The sequence below is a fragment of the Tachypleus tridentatus genome, chromosome 4 (genome assembly GCF_004210375.1).
Source record: "Tachypleus tridentatus isolate NWPU-2018 chromosome 4, ASM421037v1, whole genome shotgun sequence".
NCBI classification, from domain to species: domain Eukaryota; kingdom Metazoa; phylum Arthropoda; class Merostomata; order Xiphosura; family Limulidae; genus Tachypleus; species Tachypleus tridentatus.
In genome coordinates this window covers 75,663,086-75,688,221 of record NC_134828.1, presented here as the reverse complement: position 1 = coordinate 75,688,221, position 25,136 = coordinate 75,663,086, and the positions used below count along the sequence as shown (strand labels likewise).

General features: G+C 34.3%; 1 protein-coding gene across 1 annotated transcript in view; it reads right to left on the bottom strand.

Annotated features, from left to right (window-relative positions):
* Nucleotides 1–24,693, bottom strand: part of LOC143249469 (sodium channel protein para-like) — a 182,529-nt gene extending 157,836 nt beyond the window's left edge. Inside the window, exon 1 of the mRNA XM_076499372.1 lies at nt 24,077–24,693. The gene's annotated coding sequence lies outside the window, so the exon portion shown is untranslated. The remainder of the gene's footprint in view (nt 1–24,076) is intronic.
* Between the last annotated feature and the right edge of the window lie 443 nt (nt 24,694–25,136).

Here is a 25,136-nt window from a genome sequence, read left to right as displayed (position 1 = left end):
TTGTTGACTGTTACACTTTGTTTTAGTAAGGACGACAACCAAAACAATCTTGCAATAACTATTTGAGCTATGGGACATACCCACGTAATATTTGATAATACAGACAATAATTAACTAAGTATTACGAATTTACTATTACCTCAAAATGTTTGTTCATCTTGTTTCTCTGATATTTTGCTAATGAACAATGTGACATCACGCAGCCCATGACCTACAATGCATAGCAAGTTTATGTAACTATGTGTTCTGGTAAGTCGAGAAAAGCCAAAAAAAATATTATTTATTTATTTATTTTGATTTTATGGTTACTATTAAGAAAACCAGCAATCAAAAATCTAACATCTGCATTACCACTTCAAGTCATATTAAACCAGTGGTAATTCTAACCCTAATTGTTAGAAAATTGTTTCTACTGCATTTATTCTATAAATATAAAAGTTATATTTAAGGAATTTTAGAATTAGAATAACACGATATTGTGTTTCTTATCAGTAATCATAAATAACGTTTTTAGCTAAAATTATAAAGTAGTAAAGCTCCTTTTAAAGTGATATATCTCACACTGATGTCAGTTATTATTTTCGCATTTTTGTTAAATCAAAGAAGTAAAAACGTAATATTCGATAAAAGTCATTAGCTGAGAATAAAATATATGTGCACAGATATCACTTTTTAAAAAGACAGACAAAAGTATGCTTTTAGCTACACTAACGACAGGGGGAGTGTATAATATAAAAACTTCATCTGAGGATCATCTTTCTCAGCAGGACATCTGCATAAATATTTTCCATACATTTCTAGTAACTGAGATAAAGAGACTTATTATCTATATATTTATCATTCACTAGGGTGTAATAACAATGCCTAAAGCATACCTAAACAATAGCTTTTCCTTATATTTGTCACCAAAAGTTAAATTTTAAAAAGTGTTTTTTTTGTGTGTTTTTGCAATTCCAATTGCAAATCGTTGTGTTATAGGCCTAGTTAATGTTAATATTTAGGTTAAGAAATTATTTAACAGAAGAAGTCAAGAAAACAATAAGCCTAGGTAAATATTATTACATATTCCAAGTTTTTCTCATCCAGTTGTTTTATTATATTAATGATTTAAATACCAAGCCACACCCTTTACTGATCTTCATAGTTACAAAATATTTTTAGAAATTTCTAATGAAATGTATTATGCTTTTAAATTTAGTTTTCCATTAAGCTAGCATAATATACCTTTTGTAATATATTTTATCTTTAGGCAAGTTATTTTAAATTATTTGAAAATAATTCAAAGTTCAGTTCAAGTGAAGAAAACGAATTGATTGTTTTTTTATCGAATTTCGCGAAAAGTTACTCAAGGGCTATCTGCGCTAGCCGTCCCTAATTTAGTAGGAAGAGGCAGCCAGTTACCACCATTCACCGTCAACTCTTGGGCTACTTTTTTACCAAAGAATAGTGGGATTCACCAAACGTTATAACGCCCTCTCGGCTGAAAGGGCGAGCATGTTTGGTGTACTTATGGTAGACCTCTCTGCAGATAGCTTAATTAGCTTTGGTTGATAAACAAACACAGAACTCACCTAGTAATTGAATTACAGAATAGATGCATAACTCTCACTACAAACTAAATCGAATCTTTCACTAAATACCTTACTGACTCTCAGTTATCTTTACATACTAATAATTCATATTAGTAATGTATTCACTCTCATTTTTTCTAGTTTCTAGATCACAAACTTTGTAAGTATTCTGGGATTACGTGATTAGCAACAGTCCTTAGCAAAGGAATGAGCTCCGCTGGGATAGTCTACAGATTTACAACGCTAAAATTAAGGGTTCGATTCTCCTCGGTAAACACAGCAGATAGCCTGATGTGGCTTTGCTATTAAAACACACACACATAACATTGAAAATATAGCTTAAAGTGCTGCTCTTCTCTTCTCATGGATTGTGAGATGCCATGAAATATTCTTATACCCAAATAAAACTATATTAAACTGTCTTTACCAAGTCCTCTTTGTGATTTTTACTTCCGAGGACTGTGATATGTAATAAAGACAATCTTTTGTCCCTTATTATCTTTGACTGTCTTACCAATAAACGGAGGTCTTCCAGGTAAGTAGTCGAGTGAATCAACTGGTTACTAAATTTTCAATAAGTTTCTAGAACATGTATTGACAATAAGAACCTTGGGCTCTTCAGCAGGTTAACTTTTTGCTCACAAATTCTTTTTGAAAGTTACCCAGTTGGTCATTTTCTCATCAACATACTTCCAAAGATGATCATGATGGAAGATCTTTGACTTGGACGGCCTGTAATTTTTGGTTCTGTAAACCACATCATTTACTCTTCAGTATAATATACTCTTGAAAACAAAAAACGCAAAAGGGATATTTTTTTTATTTTAAAGAGAAATATATGTAATAACGTTACAAGCTCAGAGTATGTGATGTTACACGTGTTAAGGCACTGATTGTCAGACCAAAATGACAATAAAAGTTGTGCACTTTGAAAACGGAGGAAACATCGGATTTTTCGCCAAAACGCATGCGTGTCCAATAAATTTGTTTGAGAGATCTGCATGTTCTGCAAGTGCAACATGTGCAAAATCCCTATAAAGGTGACGGGTTCTCGGTTTCCATAGCTCAGTGTTAAGCCACCGACACGCAATACAGTTACACCAAGACTGACTGAAGCACAACGCAACAACGCCATTGGTCGCTTGAAAGCAGGCGAATTTCGATCAGATGTTGCCAGAGCTGTCCACCCGAGCACCATCACAAGGTTATGGAATCTTTACCAACAACATGGATCAACTCGTGACCGTCCACGATCTGGCAGACCTCGTGTGACCACGCCCGCACAAGATCGCAACATCCGGTTACGTCACCTTCGGGATAGGACCACCACTGCGTCGTCTACTGCCTCAACCATACCAGGGCTGCGTAGGATTTCCGATCAGACCGTACGCAACCGTCGACGAAATTCTTAGGTTCCATGTGCAACCCATCATGGTGAATGTCAACGACGTTTTTCAACATGACAACGCCCGTCCTCACACAGCCCGACTCACCACTGTCTTCTTGAGACACCACAACATCAACGTTTTTCCCTGGCCCTCCAGATCACCAGATTTAAACCCCATCGAACATCTTTGGGACGAGTTGGACCGACGTTTGCCACGGCGACAACCTCAATCGCAGACTCTACCTCAGCTTGCAGCAGCTTTGCAGGCTGAGTGGACAGCCATTCCACAGGATGTGATTCGTCATCTCATCGCTTCCATGGGCAGGAGATGCCAAGCAGTTATTGATGCTCACAGGGGGCATACTTGTTATTGACGTTAAACTTCAACTAGTTAGCGTGGACTTCACCTTTGCAGACTTTGGATGTTCAGCAGTGAATGTGCAAAGTTTCACACATGTCATACAGAACTACCCGAAATAAACTTGTTAACAATTTGCCTCATATTTTGCCTTTTCCGTTTCTTTTTTTGAAAAGTATATATGACTTTTTTTACCATCTGCTTAATTTTGGAATTTTACTTTCTTTTTGGCAGGGGTTGTACAGTCATACCTTACACCCTCGATGGAATCTAGTCTTAATAATAATAGCAGTATAGCGAATTATTATGTTTATCCCTAGCTGATTTAAACATTTCCCTGGTAAATTCGTGTATAATTGTATTCTTCATATCAGAAGCGTTTCAAACAGTCAGTTGCTTAGGACAAACAATCTTCCTCTTTCCACTGGAATTTCATCCTATGATGTAATAGTTGCCATGTAATATATACATATGTGTGTATGTGTGTGTGGATTTCCTGGTAACAGACTGTGAGGTCATTTGAAGCTAGTATTATCTTGCATCCACATCTCTGCACTCTTCCTCGATGTCAATTACCTATGTGTAGAGAGGCTTTTTCAATGAGGATAACATGCAACTTTTGTTTCACTGAAGCTTTATTTTCACCTACTATTTGCATAAGTCCCTCTACCTTCTTTATTTCTAAAGGTACTTTCCTAGCCTTCAATATCAAATTGGTTAGAACAATTGTAGTTGTTTAACCAGTGTATATCAACATATTTCAAGTTTTTCCACAACAAAACCCAGATGTATTCCGTTCCATAAATTCAGCTAGTTTCTTTCTTTTTTGTGTTTGTGAGCTTTTTGTGAGTTATTGTCTCCTTAATTCACTAACAGCTGTTGTTTCTAACAATTTTGGCAGTAATAGTCAGGTCCCCATATCTCTAAGTTCCCTCCTTCAAATATCTTCTGGATAGATTTTTTTATTTCATACGGTTTTTAATTTACAATACCCTGTACTATGTCATTTGAAGTTACATTTGACACACACATTTTATTGTTATTTACTTCCCTCATTTTGTGTGACTACTAGCTGCCTGATTACGTGTTTCAGCTTTCCTAAACTATTCTTGTAGAAGAAAAGGATTTGATGTTTGAATACTACAGGATATAGTGATGTATCTTCTAGATGATGTCTTTGGTTGTTTAACTGGGACTTTGTTTTATAAAATTCAATTGCCAATTGAAGATGAACTTTAGACATTCGTTTATTTTTCTTCAATATAATTTTAATATTCTGTTTTTGTTATGGCGTTTGTATACTGGTCTATGTGATGTATTTTAGTAAAATAATTGGACAAGTCCTTTCAAAATCTTGCACAGGCTCGACGAAGGTCTCTTCTTTCTTTTGTGCTCTGCTGTAGAACTTTGTTCTGGATTCTTCTTTCTAGTCTAAGCCACTCCGAATATATTGAATAAGACAAACTAAAGGTTACTTGGTGACTTTACAAATGTTTCTTTGTTTGCTTTTGAATTTCGCTCAAAGCTACACAAGGGCTATCTGCGCAAACCGTCCCTAATTTAGTAGTTTAAGACTAGAGGGAAGGAAGCTAGTCATCACCACCCACAACCAACTCTTGGGCTACTTTTTAATCAACGAATAGTGGGATTGACTGTCACATTATGACGCTTCTACGGCTAAAAAAGCGAGCATGTTTGGTGAGATGGCAATTCGAAACCGCGATCTTCAGAACGCAAGTCTATGCCATAACCAGCTGATCATGCCGGACCATCTTTACAAATGATCCTTTTAAACGAGCATCAAAATGAATAACTTGTTGTTCACTATTCCCTCCGTTCACCATGGAAATCATTAAAAATTTAGACAGTATGTCTCCCATGGTTCATTTCCATCACAGTACATTGGTTTCTCAATTGGGAGATGTTGTTGAATTGGCCAGCTAAATTGTGAAACTGGTTTAGTAGTGACATTGATGAAGTGATAAAGGAAAACCTACAGTAACAGATGACATGCACTATTAATAATAAGTGCAGGACAAAGAAGTTTTGCAATTTTTTGTATTAAATGGTATATTAGTGGAAATTCTTGGGTAGATGCAGAAAAAGGTGTGGCTGGTTTAGTATATTCATTTAATACTTATTTTTCTAAATGTTTTATTGTGTTATTGATTTTTTTTATATCTCTTTAATTTTCTCATTGGACTCTGTATACTTCGTTGATATATTTATACACTTCTTGAAACTTGTTAACGTAATTCCTCTGTATATTTCTATTAGTTTCGTGATAATGTGATTTATTTTTGTTTTTTAATTTTTCAGGTATCATATACCTGCTCTTATAAATTCCCGTCTTTTATCTCTTAATGTTTTCATTTTTAGTCTCTTTCTGTTTGTTGCTCTTTCAATTGTTGTGTTATATTTCTAGAATGTTTTCTTATAACAAAGCCACATCGGACTATCTGCTGAGCTCACCGAGTGGAATCGAACCCCTCATTTTAGCGTTGTAAATCCGTAGACTTACCGCTGTACAAGCGGGGGGCTATATTTTTAGAGGGTTTCCTATTTCATGTAGTAATATCGAAGTGTTAAGCTTGGTCAAAATCTTAATATGTTTTCACTAAATGAATTCCACTTCTAACATGATTATTATGTGTTTTATCCTTGAGCAAGTTCATACAAAGTTCACAGGTCTTCACAGTTCTTTTTTTCTTCTCTCTCCAGTAAAAGCACTGACTTCTGTCTACGATATACAGGTTATTATGTTCTTGAACAAAGGATTATTTCACTGTGTTTCTGTTTTAATATACTTTAATAAAATGTAGCAATGCTCTTATACAGAGGGTTAACTTTGTTATATATATACTGGTTTTGAATGAGCAAAACAAAAAGTACCGTAACAACACGCCCGATACGAAATTTCAGTAAAGCAGAATGAATCAGAACTAGATTTTGGCAAAGTTTGAAGTTATTAGTTTAATACGATCAGAAATGTGTCACGTTTTGAGAAGTATGTAACATCCTTTCCTATGTAAAATATTTTTATATTCAGTTCATTTTTTTAAATTGCGAATTTATGACTTCCAAGATGGAAATATACGTTGTATTTAATGACATTAGGAAGCACAAATATGGATTAAGCTAGGATCCCATGACCATCCACAGAGAGGTCTGCAATAAGTCACATCCCAAAGGTGTAAGCAACGTGTGGTGTTTCGTAACAAGTCAGAATTCATTATAAGTTAAGATAAACGTCAGTGGTGAAAACCACCCATGTACCTTAAGCAGAAATATGCAACGTTATCGAGAAGAATTCCCATTTAAAATCCATACCAACAGTGAATGGTTTCACCAATATAAGTCTGCCAATTCTATTTCCCTTTTAACCATGATATTCCTCAAGCAGCCTGAGAATGAAACGAATATTCATGTTATTCTACACGAAAGTCTACACGTTTAACCACTGGATATAACGCCTGTGAATTTCTGTGCAACTAGACTTTTGAAAAGGGCACTGAGAAACAGTCATCTTCATACACTAACTGCACTATGGTAAGCATATAATGAAGAGTGGTGTGCTTTGGTGACGACAGCCTTACAATGGAGCCTTTTAGAATGGAAACTACCTTGCAGGGCTTTTGTTAAGATGCACGGTAAACATATTGATGTCATTATTTTATATCTTTACTTTTAAAATAAAGATATTTATTTGCCAGTATTATGTTTTGCGACACACGATCCCCTGTTTTTAACTATGGAACTATAAAGAAGGCAGCTATTTGACAGCATCCACCACCAAAAGTTGTGATACTCTGCTAATGGGATTTGATTATCAGTAATATAATACACTAGAAGCCCTAAGGTACGGAACACATTCTGTGGCAACGCGATGCGAGACATAGGTTCACCTTCCGTCACGTTAACCAATACGCTACTCCAAGCCTAAAACGCAAATAAAACTATTCCTTACAACAAAATTCGGAACAGTTGTTTGATAACCACTATTCCTGTAATGCATTTTTTTATCCACGAGAAACATTAAATATATGGAGAAATGTAAATAAAAAAACATTTGACCTCCATGTATTCTTAAAAAATATTATGTTTATCCGTAACACATAATATCGTAATGAGTTCTGATTTCTACAAGTGTTTAATCGCATTATTTTCGAAGTTGTTTGTGTAGGATGAATCAGTCGGCAAAAATAATTAATAGCGATAGAGGTTATTTAAATACTAGTGATACAAATATTCATAATTTTGTATCTTGTTTATTTTGTATTTAGCTTTGATAATGTTTTAAAGCTTCTTTTATACGTTTTTCAATATTTAACTTTAAAAAGCCCAGCATGGCCAGGTGGGTTAAGGCATTCGACTCGTAATATGAAGATTGCGGGTTCGAATCCCTGTCGCACCAAACATGCTCGCACTTTCAGCTGTGGGGACGTTATAATATGATGGTCAATCTCCCTATTCGTTGATAAAAGTGGAGCCCAAGAGTTGGCGGTGGGTGGTGAAGGCTAGCTGCCTTCCCTCTAGTCTTACACTGCTAAATTAGATACGGCTTGCGCAAATAGCTCTCGTGTAGCTTTGCGCAAAATTCAAAACAAACAATTAACTTTAAACCCTTTTGTTAGGTTTTGCAATCAAGCACTCGCTACATTTTTTTCCTGAAAAATCATCTTTAATATTCTGTAAGATTTGGTCTATAGACTTCTTTCACATTTTACTTCTTTAAACTACATTATTGATTCTAACTGCTCAATTTTTTAAATTTCGTTCTTCCAGTCATCCAATATTGCTTTTTACTGTTTCTTATCTAAAATTCTCACTTCAGTAGATTGTAGTTTTTGATTTTATGTGTTTCCCCTTCACAAACTTCTCTTCAAAAGATTTTTTTATCGATTCTATCCCCTCCCCCTTTAAAGATGCTTCATAATTGATTCTATATCTTCTTGTAATAGATGTCTCTTTCCAATATATACTTAACAGTTCTGGCTCTTCTTTTTATCAAATTTGCTTCTATAGACTTTTTTTATTGTTTTCTATCTGTTCATTATCTTCAACTCCCACTTCAATAGGATTATGATATTGATTTTACCCATTTTATGTATATATGTAACGTCTTATTGTGAGAGTATCCTGAAACTTGTTTCTTTGTTTTATCTTTAAGGACTAGCTTATTCAAACTAATTTGAATATATTTTTACTCTAATGTATTTTTGAAATAGCTAACTACTAAACGTTGTATGAGGAAAACATACCAGTAATTATTTGGAATCATTCCGGTATTCAAAACTGAATTAGAAGACAAAATCTTCACGAAGTGTCTTTTTTTAAAGTATAATTCTCTAAATAAACAAATGTCTCTGACTATTTGTTGCTAGATAATTGGTAGTGAAGATGTAACTGATGTTACTGCTGCCAGAAATTTGAGTCGTATTAGTGCTGCTAGTTTAATCCCAAACGTAGTATTAATTACAAATACGAGTGGCTTCGTACGCTCCACTGAGCATCGAGTGACGTCAGAAACATCCAAGTAAACACAATATGGTTTAAACTTAACTGTTTTTTAACGAAACGAAAAAAAGGTTTTTTGCCTAATCTGAAGTAGTCTGTTGGAAGTATATAAAGTATATCTATACTCCTACTACTGTTTATCAGTATTTTAAATAGCATTAAATTATTTTTTATTCGAGGTAATTTCCTGTTATAAATACATATAGTTTCCGCAATCTGTCAGAAAAAGGTGGAAAAGGCATGTTTGTTATGTGTACTTAGAGTGGTTTATATGACATACACAGTATAAGAACGCTGTAACAGATATTACAAAAAAAAGAATTTTAGAGCCATTTGCCAGTTTCAAGTTTCACAAGATGTAACTAGGAACTGCACATACGACACTAGTTTGCCAAAAATACAGTTGAAATAGGTCCGTGTCTTGAAAACAAGCCGCTGTCGAACTGTTAGAAGCTAAAAGCTATAATTTACTTCGTAACCCTCTGGAAAGTTAGTTGGAAATCACTGTGATTGTACACATATTGCAACCAAACGAACGACAGTTTTTGTCAACAGCAGCTGAACCTCAAGCTGTGTGATTCGAAGCACTACAAGTGGAGTTCTTCACAGTTTCAAATAAAACCTTGGAATATTTAATATTTTTTTACAAATAATATAAAACAAAGACTTCTACATTTCACCAACATTAGCTTACAACTTCAGAGAGATTTCATTTAAGTCTCCAACTTTTAAAAACTGTAACAGGACAGAATTATTTGTTGTTGCTTCTCATATATATATTTAGAAACGAAACTATAAAACAATTTTTTATCCTCTGTGCCTTTCTACCGATAATAAAACTTTAATAAAAATTAAGTCTTTATATTCATCCTAAGCCCCTCTGGTGCCATAAAGTATATACGTCCATTAACTATTTACCATTTCTTTACACAAATCGTAGTAATACTGTCAAAATACAAAACATACACATAGCTGACATACTCCTTCAACGTGTAAGGGGAAGACATAGGGGCTGCCAAAAGTGATACTTTAAAGAGGTCAGGCAATACTGAGTCTGATATCCGTTCTAGAACTAAATATGTTATAGAAGATTCAGGTCCATGACGAGAAAATTAATTCTGGGTTGCTTTAATTGCACTTAGCTTAAGCTAGCTAGGTTTGAGCGGCCTCACACCGCGTACAAGCTCACTTCTTACCAATGAAGATGTTTAGTGTCCTCGTAGACATACTAATGTCCGAATTAAAGTTGAACGGTTTGTAATGTTCGAAATCTATAACGTTCCTAGACAAATTCTGTAGTTTTGCGATTAAAAGGCGTTAATTACAGTCACAACCTTCTAGCCCTATAGAACACCGACTGTAACTGCCCAATAATATTCTCCTTTCTCGGCGCGTTACCTTTATATAAATCACGCGAGTCTCAAGAACTGTCTCCAAAGTTCGCTTGCAACAATATTCTACCGCATTTTTTATAAACAAATATTGTTGCTTCTCACTTTCAACATTCTCTACAAGTTTCTAAAACTGGCGGGACTTGCGTAACATACTGTCAAGAATATACGTCACATGTAAAAAAGAACACCGTAATGAAACAAACTCAGGCACCAAAATAAACGTATAACAGTAAATATGTTACAACACATACAAATTTTGTCAAATAATGTCTTAGAAGACAAACAACTTTGTCCAAACTATACTTAAAATACTCTTTAAAATACAATTCGTAGGAATCTACAATTCTGTATCGGAATCACTATTGCCAAGCTAGGATTTTAAACTTTTGTTTTTAATAAAAAAGATACTTTAGTACATTTTGAAATTATTTTTATATAGTAATGAATTTTTACAGATATAAAGCTATATCTCAGGCAAAAACCTGAATAGATTGCAGTTAACACTATGATATACAGACACAAGAAACAAGTCGAATAGAAGGAAATTATTTACCAACCTATTTTATAACTTTCAAACTTTCAGGCCCGGCATGGCCAAGCGTGTTAAGGCGTGCGACTCGTAATCTGAGGGTTGCGGGTTCACATCCCCGTCGCGCCAAACATGCTCGCTCTTTCAGCCGTGAGGGCGTTATAATGTGACGGTCAATCCCACTATTCGTTGGTAAAAGAGTAGCCCAAGAGTTGACGGTGGGTGGTGATGACTAGCTGTCTTCCATCTAGTCTCACACTGCTAAATTAGGACGGCTAGCACAGATAGCTTTCGAGTAGCTTTGTGCGAAATTCAAAAACAAGCAAAACAATCAAATTTTCACTGGTGTTCCCGATCGAATAGCGATAATTCTACGAACCTGGTTTGGTTTGTTTTGAATTTCGTGCAAAGCTGCACGAGGGCTATCTGTGCTAGCCGTCCCCAATTTTTTAGTGTAAGACTAGAGAGAAGGCAGCTAGTCATCACCACCCACCGCCAACTCTTGGGCTACTTTTGAGCAACAAATAGTGAGATTGATCATAACATTATAACGCCTCCACGGCTGAAAAGGCGAGCATGTTTGGTGTGACGGGGATTCGAACCAGTGACCCTCAGAATACGAGTCGAGTGTCTTATCCAACTGGTCATAGATAACACTAGAATCCACGATTCGATTCTTCACGGTGGACACTGTAGTGTAGATAGTACAATGTGTTCCTGTTCTAAAACAGGAAAATAAATACTGGCACAAGTTTTAAAAGTAAACTATTGCTCACAATGAATATCTCACATAAATGAACAGCTTAGATCTTCAGTTTCTAGACATATCACTATCAGCTTTCAGCAACTCGATAATATGGTTTTACCAAATCTTATGTTAAAATTACCCATAGATCTAACGAACTCCCATATCAACTTTGGTAAATATTCATTCATAGAAGGTGAAGTAATGGAAAAGGCCAAAATGCTCCCAAAAGTCGCAAAACGCAAAATTCAAAACTAATCATTTGTATGCACCCTCCAAATGCACATAATGAACCTCCATACCAATTTTGGTGAAGATTCATCTTCTATGTACTAATTCGACTAGCTATTTGAGCTTTAAAAATTGTAACAAAATGCAAATACGTATTTTGTGTAAAATAACTTTGATAATTTCTGTTCAATCGCCCATGACATGGATTTCTCACATTTAGATTTATCAATGTATCTCTATGATGCAAACTACAGCAAAAACAACATCGATTTTATATATTCTAATGAAATACCAGAGAAATATAAAATATTTTGCTAGGTTGGCAGTAACACCTCCTATGTAGAATGGTTCGGATTGTTTATCGAAATGTTATTTTAAATGTCTCCTGAAAAGGTCATCAGAATAAATTATTTGTGTAGAACGACACTTGTGTAAAAACATTTATTTACAATTCAAATGAATACAATGCTAAATTACTACACAATAAATAGTTATTAAAAACAGGGAGTTGCCCTAAAAAGAGGTTATGTATGTTTCGGTGTCCTATGACACCATCTTTACGTATAACGTACAAGGCGTGATTGGTAACTATTTACTCACATAATAATTTACATATCAGTAACGCCATTTGAGTTTAAACTATTCAGAGTCACAAGACATCTGTCTGCTGCTTTAATATTTCTAAACCTGATTCGTTTGTTTAGAATTTCACGCAAAGCTACACGAGGGCTATCTGCGTTAGCCGTCCCTAATTTAGCAGTGTAAGACCAGAAGGAACACAACTAGTTATCACCACCCACGCCATCCCTTGGACTACTCTTTTACCAACGAATAGTGGATTGACCGTTACATTATAAAAGCGAACATGTTTGGTGTGATGGGGGTTCGATCCCGCGATCCTCAGACTGCAAGTCGAGTGCCTTAACCACCTGGCCATGTCGGGCCTTCTAGACGTGAACCAACTTCCTTGTTTAATATAATGGCTTTATCTTTTAATTTCAGTTGTTTTTTTTCTGCTATTTAATTCAATTTAAAATTCTAACTGTTTTACCATCTTAAGATTATTCCCTTCTTGACATTGTTTTTAAAGGGCTGATATTAGCCATCACTACGTTTTCGGAATTTTTTTTTCCCCTTTTCTTATGCATATATCACTCTCCACATAAAGACATGGCTAAAGTTAAATCACCCTTCTTTAAAGCAGTCAATTTCAATTTTAAATTCTGTGGAAAAACCATTAAAAAAGCTAACATGCTTCAGCCACAATAGTCTTCAGAAAGCTGAGCAATTGGATAACCACCTATAAAATGCTCTTTCTATTGGAAAGTAGATATTCAGTGTGATTCATTCATCTAACCCTGAATTCGTTACATTTAAGAACGTTAACCCGTAAGTGGTGAACACAGTCTAGCAATAAATGAAACCTACACGCAGCAGTATTCTCGAACCCGATGTAAAATGCAATAAGGTAAATGTGACAAAGCTCTATTGGTAATTTTACAAAATATGAAAACAATAAATCAACATTTTCTATTTTTCCTGGAACCTTTGTTACGAATAAATATATTTCTGTGTGTTCGGCAGTTGAAAATATAGTTTACATGCAGTTTTTCCAGGAGAAGGACAAAGTCTTTAAGCAATCATAACAACAGCAGCAAAAACATTACTTTAACCATCATTAAAACTTAATGAGGAAACATCATAGAAACGTAAGATGATTCTAGAAAATAAATAAGGCTTAAATATATATATATATATATATACATTACACAGTAAAGTGACTTACGTTTAGTAATAAAACCATCTTAATAGAATTTCGAATTATAATTTTAATGAAATCATCATTTATATTTAATAAATAAGTGTCTTGAAATTAATTAAAAATATCACGTTAACTGCATACTGTTTCTGTTGTTTTGTTTTGTTTTCGCTTTCCCCTCAATTTATCCACTGCGGCTTTAAAATCGAGGGCGTATAAAAATAACATATCAGATCTATGTTTCATCTCCCACATGTCACTGCCCAAAAGATTCTTCATTCAATACCAGAACTCATCATTTGAACTGGACGATGATACAAAATAGATTATCTGAAGCGATCTTTATATTTGTCGTATATTACTTTTAAATGTTATGGTTTAAAGACAAAACGTGGGTGAAGGATTAAAAATTAATAGGCCTAACATTTCTAATAAAAATTAATGTTAACTGCAAGTGTATTATTTCTTCTTTTTTTTTTTTTGTATATTTCTCGTAATTTGTCCATCGCCAAATCAAAACCAAAGTTTTAGCTAACACAAATAATGATATCTCTTAGTTGGAACTGAAACAATTTCAGCTACTATCGTATAAGAAACGAAGTTTGAACACTTGCTAAATCAAAATAAGTGTATTGATTAATTTGAAAACAACATTTTAGGCAAAACAGCCATTTATTTGGTTTTCAGTAAGAAGAAAGTGGCTTTTAGAGTAAATCTGATGAAAGCCTGATGGCCGAAACGTTGTTTCACACTCATCAATAAATCTCTGTTAATTTGGTGGGTGTTTCACCTTGTTCATTTTTCTTCTACATTTTGCAGTTTCCTCGATTATGCACTTCCTTTATTATCAACACACTTCAGCTACCATCGTTTATTGGTCGGTAAAAAAATATAATGACACTATTAAACAACGATATATTGAAGATAGAATCGATATTTGCTTTTTAATAATGTTATTATGAACAAAAAAAAACAATGTTGCTATCAATATTTGAAAATGGAATATATAAGCATCAATAAAAATTATTAATTAAATAAGCTAAAAAGGCCTATATATAATTTACTAAATTATTTCAAAGGCTATCAACCTGTATTCTAATTGGACGGTTTCTTCCGTTATCAACACGTAACTAAGAAGAATGAAAACAATGTTTCACCAGACATTCCCATTGAAAATTAGACATTTATCTGCCAATATCATTGGACAACATAAAGTATAAGAACAACAAAAAACATAATTAAAAATTCAGTATTTACTCATGACTCAGTTATATTGCTAATTATTGACTGCCAACAGTATTGACTAAATTACTTGAATTTATATATAGGTTACAACTTAAAACCAATCACTATTTACTATCAACAACATAAAGGACTAAATATGGGCTTTCGAAGCACAGATGATACTGATTGGCTTACATGCAGCTTAGGAAACATCTTTTGTATGTACAAGTTTTCTTCAGTGCGGAATATTTTCTCATTGGCCGCACTTCCCAAGATGCTGAATTCCTAGAGTATAATTCTCATATCACAGTCTTGCAAGTCAATGTTTACTGGGCAATATTTTGATTTTAACATTTTCAATTTCAGAAGAGATTAATTATAATATAGTTTGTTCCTTTTTTGGTTTTTACAAAGATTGGTTTGATTTGTTTTGAATTTCGTGAAGGCTATTTGCACTCTAGCCGTCCCTAGTTTATTAGTGAAAGACTAGAGGAAAAGCAAGTCAACTCTTGGGCTGGTTTTTTGCCAATGGATAGTAGGATTGACCACCCCATTATAATGTTCGAACCGCAACCCTCAGATTACAAGCCGAGTGCTTTAATTTCCTGGCCATGCCGGACCTTCTCCCGAACAAGTAAATTATCTTTTCTTAAAATAGTTTTAATTAATTGGTATCATTATTAAGAATTATTTAAAAGTTTTGTGCATTTCTAAAACTAGTAAACGTGCTGAAGGTAAAGAAACAATTTATTGTATTCTACCTTTTACTGGCAAACATGCAATAAATTAAAGAAATATATTAAAGCAATTTTATATAAAAATGTTATCTACAAATTAACTTTAGAAATTTTCCAAATCGGTATGTCATATATGTAATTATTTTAAAGTTAAAAACAGGATTTCTAAAACGCATTGCTCTTTTGCCATCTACAAATTTACATAACTAAGGTGTATCCATGGTAATTTGGATTATACTATTCGTTGTTTGAAATAAAGAGTCAAAGAGAATGCGCAAGATACACTATGTAGTCGGTCTGTCATTCTTCATCACTGTTTGAATGTCTATGATTAGTATTGCATCTAACAATAAGAACAGTCAATGAAAAATTGCTTCGCAGTAAAGAAAGCTTGTAGATACATGCACATGGACATTCGAAATTTTAGTGCTACGATATAAAATTTTATAATTACCAACTTTATATAAAAAAACTTTTAAAGAAAGATTTTCAGACTCAAGAATCAAACATTGACTTATACACCACAACTAGTCGCTTTATTATAGGACTGAATACTACAAAGAGAGTATGATAGTAGGTACCCCATCTATTAAGACAGTCTTTAACATTAGCTTAACCAGAAGTTCAAATATAAGTTTTTAGAGTCTATTGAAAATTAAAGTCAACAAAGAATACGAATATAAATAATAAAAACTTTGACCATCAACTGCAAGTGACAGGCGAAAGAAAGTCAGTTAACAGACGTCAGACTTCATTCTAGTTGACTGATTCCTTCACCACTGTTCAAGATAGGGCAATCAAGAGCCAGTTCAAAAGTCAGCTTGTATTAGATACAAATTTGGAAACAGAATTTCAGTGGTGCTTACGTTACAAACTATGGAGAATGAATAGTACGCTTTTAATACGTCCAGATGATTGGATTTTTTTTTGTTTATTTGAAGTTTAGCATAATGATATATAATGGGCTATTTGTCCTTTGCCTACGAAAGGTATCAAAACCCGGACTTTAGTGTTGTAAGTCTGCCGGCGTACAGCTGTGCCACCTGGAGATCATGATTCGATTTTTTTCTTTTCTGTGGTGACGGAGAATTCAAATATAGAAAATGCTACATAAGTTGCTTGATGTCTATCATGATAGCGTAAGTAATGGAAGCAGAATAACAGTATGGAAAACGTTATAGTGGTATAGGTATCGACTCTCTCTATTTTTATAGGAGGGGACAGTATATGTATTTGACATTTTGCAGGTGAAAAGGACAATACATGCAGTTGACTTCTACTCCCACTTTTATGACCACACTAAGACAGTTTTGTGTGGTTTCATTTTACACAAGTAGTTGGATTATTTTCGTACCATTGTTAAAAGGCTCTAGAACTAGTGGTTCCACGTGTACGGGATTGCTGCACACGTACAGTTCCCATCATATAACAATTTTTATTTTACTCGAAGTTTTTCAGTATCACACTACAAATATCATTCTGAACTTTAATGGTGTTATTTAAAGAATAAACAGGTCCCATCACGTGACTCGCTTGTTATTGCGGACGCAGTTAGGCCCTAAGATTCAGAACGGTCGAGATGTGTTCAAATCCGTGCGATACCACAAAATATGCCCATTTTAAATTATGGGTAGATTATATCAATTCTTTAGCAGGGGTGGTGAGTGAACTGTCGCAACTAATTTGCTGCCTTCAGCATTAGGGACGTTGGCAAATAATATTATCTCTGACATAAATACCAAATACAAATAATAACAGTAAAGTGAGAAAGTAAAATCTCTCATTAAAATATAAATTCATATGTGATCGCAAAACTTGCCTGTTGTTTACTATTTGTTATTCAGCCCTATGAAAAAAAATATCACTTAAATGTACTATCAATAGGAAAGGTATATGCATCATTGGGATTAATTTTTAATAACGAATTATATGAATCAAATCAAAGCAAACTTTAGCTCTTTAGGTTGATTGTGGTGAACATTCTGGCAATATTGTCATATCACATTCTTCTTATTACAGTTGTTAGAGATGTTTTTCATTGGATTAAAGAGCGTGTGAAATTTAACAATGCAACAAACAAATATAAAAAAATCCATTTTTTGCAAGGCAACAAAAGCACATAACTTCATTTTATCAGAACGTTATATCCAACGTTGTGCAGCTATGGAATTCATTTTAACAATATATTCAAATACTTTGTCCAGCTTGAAGGACACAACAAAACAAGTGATATCAAGTATAGCTTCTCGTGCCAGTGGTTTGCCTGTAAGAGTTTTACGGGATCAACATAACAGAACTTTCACGTGGCTATATCACTTTTAAAGCAGTAAGAAAATATTAAAAAGTCTATATAGCATTCATCCACTTGTGTTGTTGCAACGTTGTAGCAGTAGACACTCCACAAATCAGACTGAACGTAGTAGACTGATATAACCTTTCAGATAAACTTTTTTGAAAAATGACTTGATAAAGATAAAAACTGTAAGATTTCATAAATAATCCGCTAGTATACAATGGAACTGTTGCAGCTTATCGTGCCATAACCGATTAGAGCACTTCCGACTGCAGCACTTAGAATATTTTGATTCTGCAAAAACTGAATTATTAAAACAATTTAACGGCAGCGACATTGGGCATTAGCAACCGTTAAAAAACATACTTTTACATGACATTTTAACTAAATGTTCAGAACTCAATGATCCAGCTTTGAACGTTTAGTCATCAGAATCAGTACAAATCGTTTGCTAAATCTACGAAGATAACTTAGCAACCGAAGTCAGAAGACTTTTCCACAAGTTGAGCAGCTCTCAGATGGATACATTTTGCACCTTATCTTTAAGTGAAGCAGCCCAGCATTGAAAACCAGGCTACGTAGACTATGAAATAAAATAGACTGAGCTTCGTAGCAGTTTGACATTCTAAATGAGATCGATCTAACTGAATTGGAAAGCTACTTCAGTTACAGAACAGAAATTTGGCGAAATATGTTGGAAAATACTAGGAGTAATCTTATTTCTTTTCAAAACACAGGATATCAGTGTTTAACAATGTCAATAAATGTAAGCATTTACTTTGGATAACCAACAGTGCCCCCATACTTACCATTACGATAGAAAGCGACGCTTTGACAGGTGAAAATAGTTGGTACCTTTGATTTCTATTGAAGGTCAAACAACACTAACAGTGTACCTGAACTTTGTTGCCTATAACGTCCATCCTGATGGACGAAAACTCTTCCAACACAACATTCGACTACCCACCGAGCTCATGGTATTCAAAAGTGGTAAATGAAGGACAACAATGATTTTAGTCATCATCCTTGATTAACACAATCGCCTGAGTGGATCAAAAGTTGATAGAGCATCTATCAAACTATTTGCATCTTCGTATTTATCCTCATAATCCTCTACTGACATTTGCAAATTAGTTGCGGATCTTACTCCACGGCTAATACACTATGGTTTAACAAAATACCTTTCGCCATTTTATGGAGGGTACATCAAGCTCTGCTCAAGATTTTATTGCTAAAGGCACAGACTATACCTACGTTATTATTATCAAACGTACAGGCTGTGTACAGGTTCTAATGCTAAAGGTTTAGGCTGTATCCAGGCTGTTGTTGTTAAAAGTACAGGCTGTATCTAGGTTATTATTGCTAAAGGTACAGGCTGTATCTAGATTATTATTGCTGAAGGTTAAGGCTGTATCTAGATTATTATTGCTAAACGTACAGGCCGTGTATGGGTTATTATTGTCAAAGGTGCAGACTATGGTCAGGTTATTATTCTTAGAGATTGTCAACTCTATGTTAGATGGGAGTTCTAATAAAGCGGACATCAGTGAATGAACTAACCAACAGAAGCACAAATCTATTACCAATGAATGACACACGAACAAATCAAACACTGGTTTTCACTATTTCTTTGTATCATCTTTATAAAGGAGCCAGGGTTTGGATTCTTCAAGAGAAAAGGTTTCAATGCTTGGACCACTGCATCATCCTAAAAGATATTAATTTAACTGTAGTAACTGCTGATGATACTGTTGCGTATTGACGTTCAACACAACGAACGAACTTTTGTTGTTAATAATCACAAATCAGTAACTACTAATGATAAGTAACTTTTATCAATCTACGATAAAGATATTTAATATGAACCAACTTTTCACTTCGCCAATCACTAGCGGTCAACAGCGGCAGTCAAAGTTTGACACTGGTAACTACTAACAGCCAAGAGTTAATGGACAATCACTTATGATGAAATGAGAACAAAACGTTTATCCAAGATTCAAATTTAAGTCGCATTACCCAAGTTCACTTTTCCATCAAAATAATGCAAAACATAATCCAATAAGCAAAATATTTCATAATCATGGTCAAGTACTGGTTCTAATATACACTAGTGAACACAAATTATCAAATTACTAATTTTTTTTTTTTGAGCAAAACGATGTTGATTTCACATACAGTCTACTACTGTAGTGTTTTCTTTAAGTAAACAGTACCACTAAGTTGTAAATCTGAAGGTTTATAACATTGGCAATTAGGTTTTGGTGCCTTCAACGGTCACAGCATCTAGCTTGTGCTTAACAACAAATAGACAGTAAAAATAAAATATCTCAACAGAGATAAAAGTGGTATCAAAAAATAAAACTACACTTTATATTAAATAAATAAATATAAATAAATATTCGTATCGTATTGACTCGACTTCAACAATATGTTCTAAACGTTTAAGTCCTCATTTACATAGTTTCAGTTCTCAGGTGGATCAACGATAACTTTATGGACTTAAAACACTAAAATCCAATATTCTACTGTTCACTGAGGGCAGAGGACAGATAGCCTTCTCTGTAACTTTGCGCCAACGAGATACCACTACCACTATATTTCGATATTTTTTTGTTATGGTAGCTGTGAAGCACAAAGTAACACAATAGGCTACTTGTGCTCTACCGACCACGGGTATCTAAGCCTAAGTTTCAGCGTTGTAAGCCTGAAAAAATATTTGTTTGTTTGTCTGGAAGTAAGCACAAAGCTACACAGTGGACAATCCGCGCTCTGCCCACCACGGGTATCGAAACCAAGATTTTAGTGATGAGTCCTCAGACATGCTGCTGTGCCACTGGGGAACATGCAGAATAAACGTTTAACTACTGCGGAGGATGGGAACAACCTCAATTATTGAAATTTTATTTCAAAAACTAAAACTTGGATCTCCTTAAAATAATATTTTTCAAAATATTGACTAACTTATTATATTACAAACATAATAAACTTAACCTATCATCAAAATGATATTCAATTGAAGAGATAAATGAAATCAAATAATGTGTAAAACACATTTGCAAGATAAAAAATATATTAATTTTTTTTCTTCTGAAACTAAGTATAATTATTATCTTAGAGTCAAGTAAACAATAGTGCATATCCTCAACATCTTTTAATAATAATAGGTATAAAGATGTGTACCTAAATTATTATATTTAACAATATGTAAACACTAGTGTACGTGTTTTCTTATAGCAAAGCCACATCGGGCTATCTTATGAGCCCACTGAGGTGAATCGAACCCCTGATTTGAGCGTTGTAAATCCGTAGACTTACCGCTGTACTAGCGAGGTCTGTAAAAACTAGCGTGAAAACAATTCAGAATTTATATTGTATTTTACATTCAATGTTCTTGTCGTATGCATTGCACACTTTAAAGAATAACACAAATTAGTCTTAAAGTTTTTGCAGAAAATATTAAACCAACTATGATCATTGGTTTTCGTTTGGTTTAAATTTCGCGCAAAGCTATACTAGGGCTATATAAGCTAGACGTCCCTAATTTAGCAATGCAAGATTAAAGTGAAAGCAACTAGTTTGTCATCACTACCCACCGCCAACTCTTGGGCTACTCTTTTACCAACGCATAGTTGGATTGACCGTAACAATAAAGCTCCGACGACTGAAAGGACGAGCATGTTTGTGTGACGAGAACTCGAAGCTAAACTGTGATAAATAAATGTATGTAAGTAAAACAAAATATTCTTAAAACCGTGCACGAATGGCGCTAAAAAAAGAAACATTTGGATATACTTTACATACTTATATACAATTTCACATTTTTTATGAGCAAGTCTTTTTGTCCTACAGAGGTTGAAAAAGTTATACTAAAGCAATTTCAGAGTTTCATCATGTCGTTACAGTACATGTTGCCACGTCCGGTCATGCTCTATTTGACAACCATGTATTCTTCACAATAGCTCTTCAGATTAATTTCCATGACAAAAGGCTCCATAGTAAGGATGATACATTGGATTTCCATGATCCATTTAGTGTATGATGATGACAGTCTTCCAGCGCCCGTTTCAACATTCCGATTCCACAGAAATCCATCAAGTCTGGAGAGTTGATTGGTATGTCTATGAATAAAATAGCATGAATATGTGTTTCATTCTCCACCAGCTTGAAGTATGAATAACACGTGTACACGTGACCCGTATCAATTTTCCAGCTGTATGTTCTTGGTTATCTAGCGAACTGTTGCCTGGGGCAGGTGGACGGTTTTTCCAACTGGTGTACGTAAGTTATCGCTTGTTACAAAGCGCTGTACTCGGGTAATACTGTTGCAGGTCTTTTTCTAAACGGTCTTTTCTCCACACGTTGATCCACATACCTTTGTACTCCAACGCCATTAATAATAATGGTTTTTCTCATCTGGGAAAGTCTAAGTCTGTGATCTGAACACATCTCTACGTTCTGAGTGTAAAACATATTTTACTTCGGAAATGATTGCATACCTTTCCCAAAAACGACCAGTTTGCATTGCCATCACACTAACTGTCAAACAATACAAACCATGTCTTTTATAGGCTGTGGTTGTCACATGACCTGCTGATTCTCATGTTCAAAATCGTAATTATATATATATATATGTTCTGTAAATAATACTTAGAGTTTTATTTATTTACTAATTGTATTCTCTCCTTATTAGTTTCATACTAGTATTGATATTTAGTCTAACAGGATTAGTCATATTATTGTGTCCAAAATGAAACGTCCCCCAGTGGCTCAGCGGCATGTCTGCGGACTTACAACGCTAAAAACCGGGTTTAAATACCCGTGGTGGGCAGGACACAGATAGCTCATTGTGTAGCTTTGTGCTTAATTCAAAACAACAACAACAACCAAAAAGAAAGTGTCATGGTGAAATAGTGCAAAATATTCTGAAGTAAGTGGTCATTTAATGTTCAATAATGTTTTTGTAATTCACTCTACAGTTAGCCGACTTTCCAAACACTGGGAGACAAATTACTTTTTAATTTGAGTGAACCTAACAACGATCGAAACAAACAAGTAGAGAGAAATTTATAATAAACAGAAACGGAATTTAAGCTGTGCAGATAAATGTTTAACATTAGAAACTGATTGCTTGCCCCTCGCTAGTACAGCGGTAAGTCTACGGACTTACAACGCTATAATCAGGGGTTTGATCCCCATCTTTGGCTCAGCAGATAGCCTGATGTGGCTTTGCTATAAGAAAAACACACACACACACACACTGATTGCTCCTATGTTTAATTTCACTGCATTTCCTCTAGTTAATAACTTTAAGCAGATTTAGTGGTTGAATTTTGTTTAACTTTCCCATGTAGGCTTTCCTTTTAATATATAAGATCTTCTTTCTTTGCGTGAACAAAATGTTTGTATTACGTTGTTTGCTTATCACCCATGAGATTCATAATGATTGGAACTACCTCATCCACTTCATAAGACATCAGTATTAGTCTTACTGTATTTTTACCAGTACTTTATTTATTCTGTCGCTTATAGTTTTCTTACTATTTACTGTAACAAATAGTCTATATAAATAACGCTCCGACTTCTACTGTGCTCGTTGTGTTCTTAATGCTTCATGATCTTCGTGGATTCGATGGACGTAGTGTGGTTTAATTACTCTTATCCATCAATCTGTTTGAAAAGCCCAAAGATATCGAATAAAGAATGCGATGGTGAGAATACAATAGGCCTAAAACTAATATCCTATGACAGGTAAAAGTAATTATAATTGTGCTTTTTCATAGTGGAAAGAGGGTCCACGCCATAACAAAATGTACTCCTTACACATGGTCTTAAAATTAATGACTGAGTTCATTGCATCATGTATGCTTCTGATTAAGGTGTAAAACTAAAAATTTGAACAAATAAACAAAACAATAAGAGCTTATCTGGACTTATCATCGTTTCATTAATTTATAGTCATATGCGCTCCAGGGAGCATTATGTAATAAAAAAGTAGATACATTATACCTTATGTTGTAGGTATTATGGCTAACACGCTCTGCTACACAGCTACTAACGAGAAATACACTGTCACAAAAACTCTTGATTAACATACATTGAGGGTATATTTTAACCATTTCAAAATTAAATACGTGTAAATAATGTAGAACTTAAAATTATTGCTGAGTGTTGATCATTTAAAAAAAGAATTATCTGAAACTCAGATAAGAAAGCAAAGCTCTTAATGAGTAAGATATTAAATTCTTTTTAAGTTTATGTATTACAATGAGAAACGAACAAACAATAACATCATCATAAAAATTATTTTTAGTAGTAAGTTAACTATTTTTACCTTGTTGGCAGGGAAGAAACCAGAATAAGCATTGCATGAACTATCGCTGTAAGATCTGGAAACAAAATGTCCAGAAAACCAACAATTACCCTTCACAAGGAAAACATTGTTACCAATTCAGATTCTGCACCAAACCAGTTGACGTCGTCCACTAATGATGGCCGAAAGACCGGTTACTATATGGACCAAAGTGTTCCTTTGTTTTAGTAAACAGTTCAAATCCTTGAGTAAAAAAATACGAAATATTTTTTAGTGATGATAACAACTTCTGTAGTTTTTACTGATGTTCTACTTGACTTCGGCCTTTTTGGTTCTACCTAACTTCGGTCTTATTGAAGAGACATATTTGCAATTTGACTATAGTGGAACGAATTTGCTAATATTAAACAAATTCCAAATACTTATGTAATAATCTGTTAATAAGAAATGTGGTACAGCTTTGAGAATATAGGAGTAGAGTTGTGTTCTCTATGTAGAACTAGCCCACATAATAGGAAGCTCTCTTTATAAAGCTACGAAAGAGACACAATTGGTGAAAGTCAACTCAACTAGAAGTTCAGTAGTGGACACTTCAGCACAGAACAGAATTGGTCGAAAGTAGCAATGAGAAAGACTGGCCAAGCTGTCTGTGCTTGAGCTAGGCAACTCAATGTCCTCGTGGTGCAGAATGGGCGGGTTTCATCGATCAGGATCAGTCCATCTTAATATCGACACCTAGGTAGGAAGGAAAAACAGGTAGAGGGGTAAATGTAGGCAGTACTTAACTTTTAATAAGAACTGAGGAAAGGCGACAGTATCAAATGGAGAAGTAAATATGGTCCATCTCATTTTAAATGGAAACTCTCTCAAAAACTATATAAAAATATCTTAACAGTTTACCTAACGATATTTGGTGAGATAGCGATGTTTATTTTATCCTTTTACTAACAAGAAAAATTGAATACTTACACTTGCTTCTCAAATGTTTCTTTGTTTAAAGTTGACCACAAAACTACATAATGGGGTATCTCTGCTCTACCTACTAATAGTATCGAAACCCAGTTTTTAGCGTTATAATTCT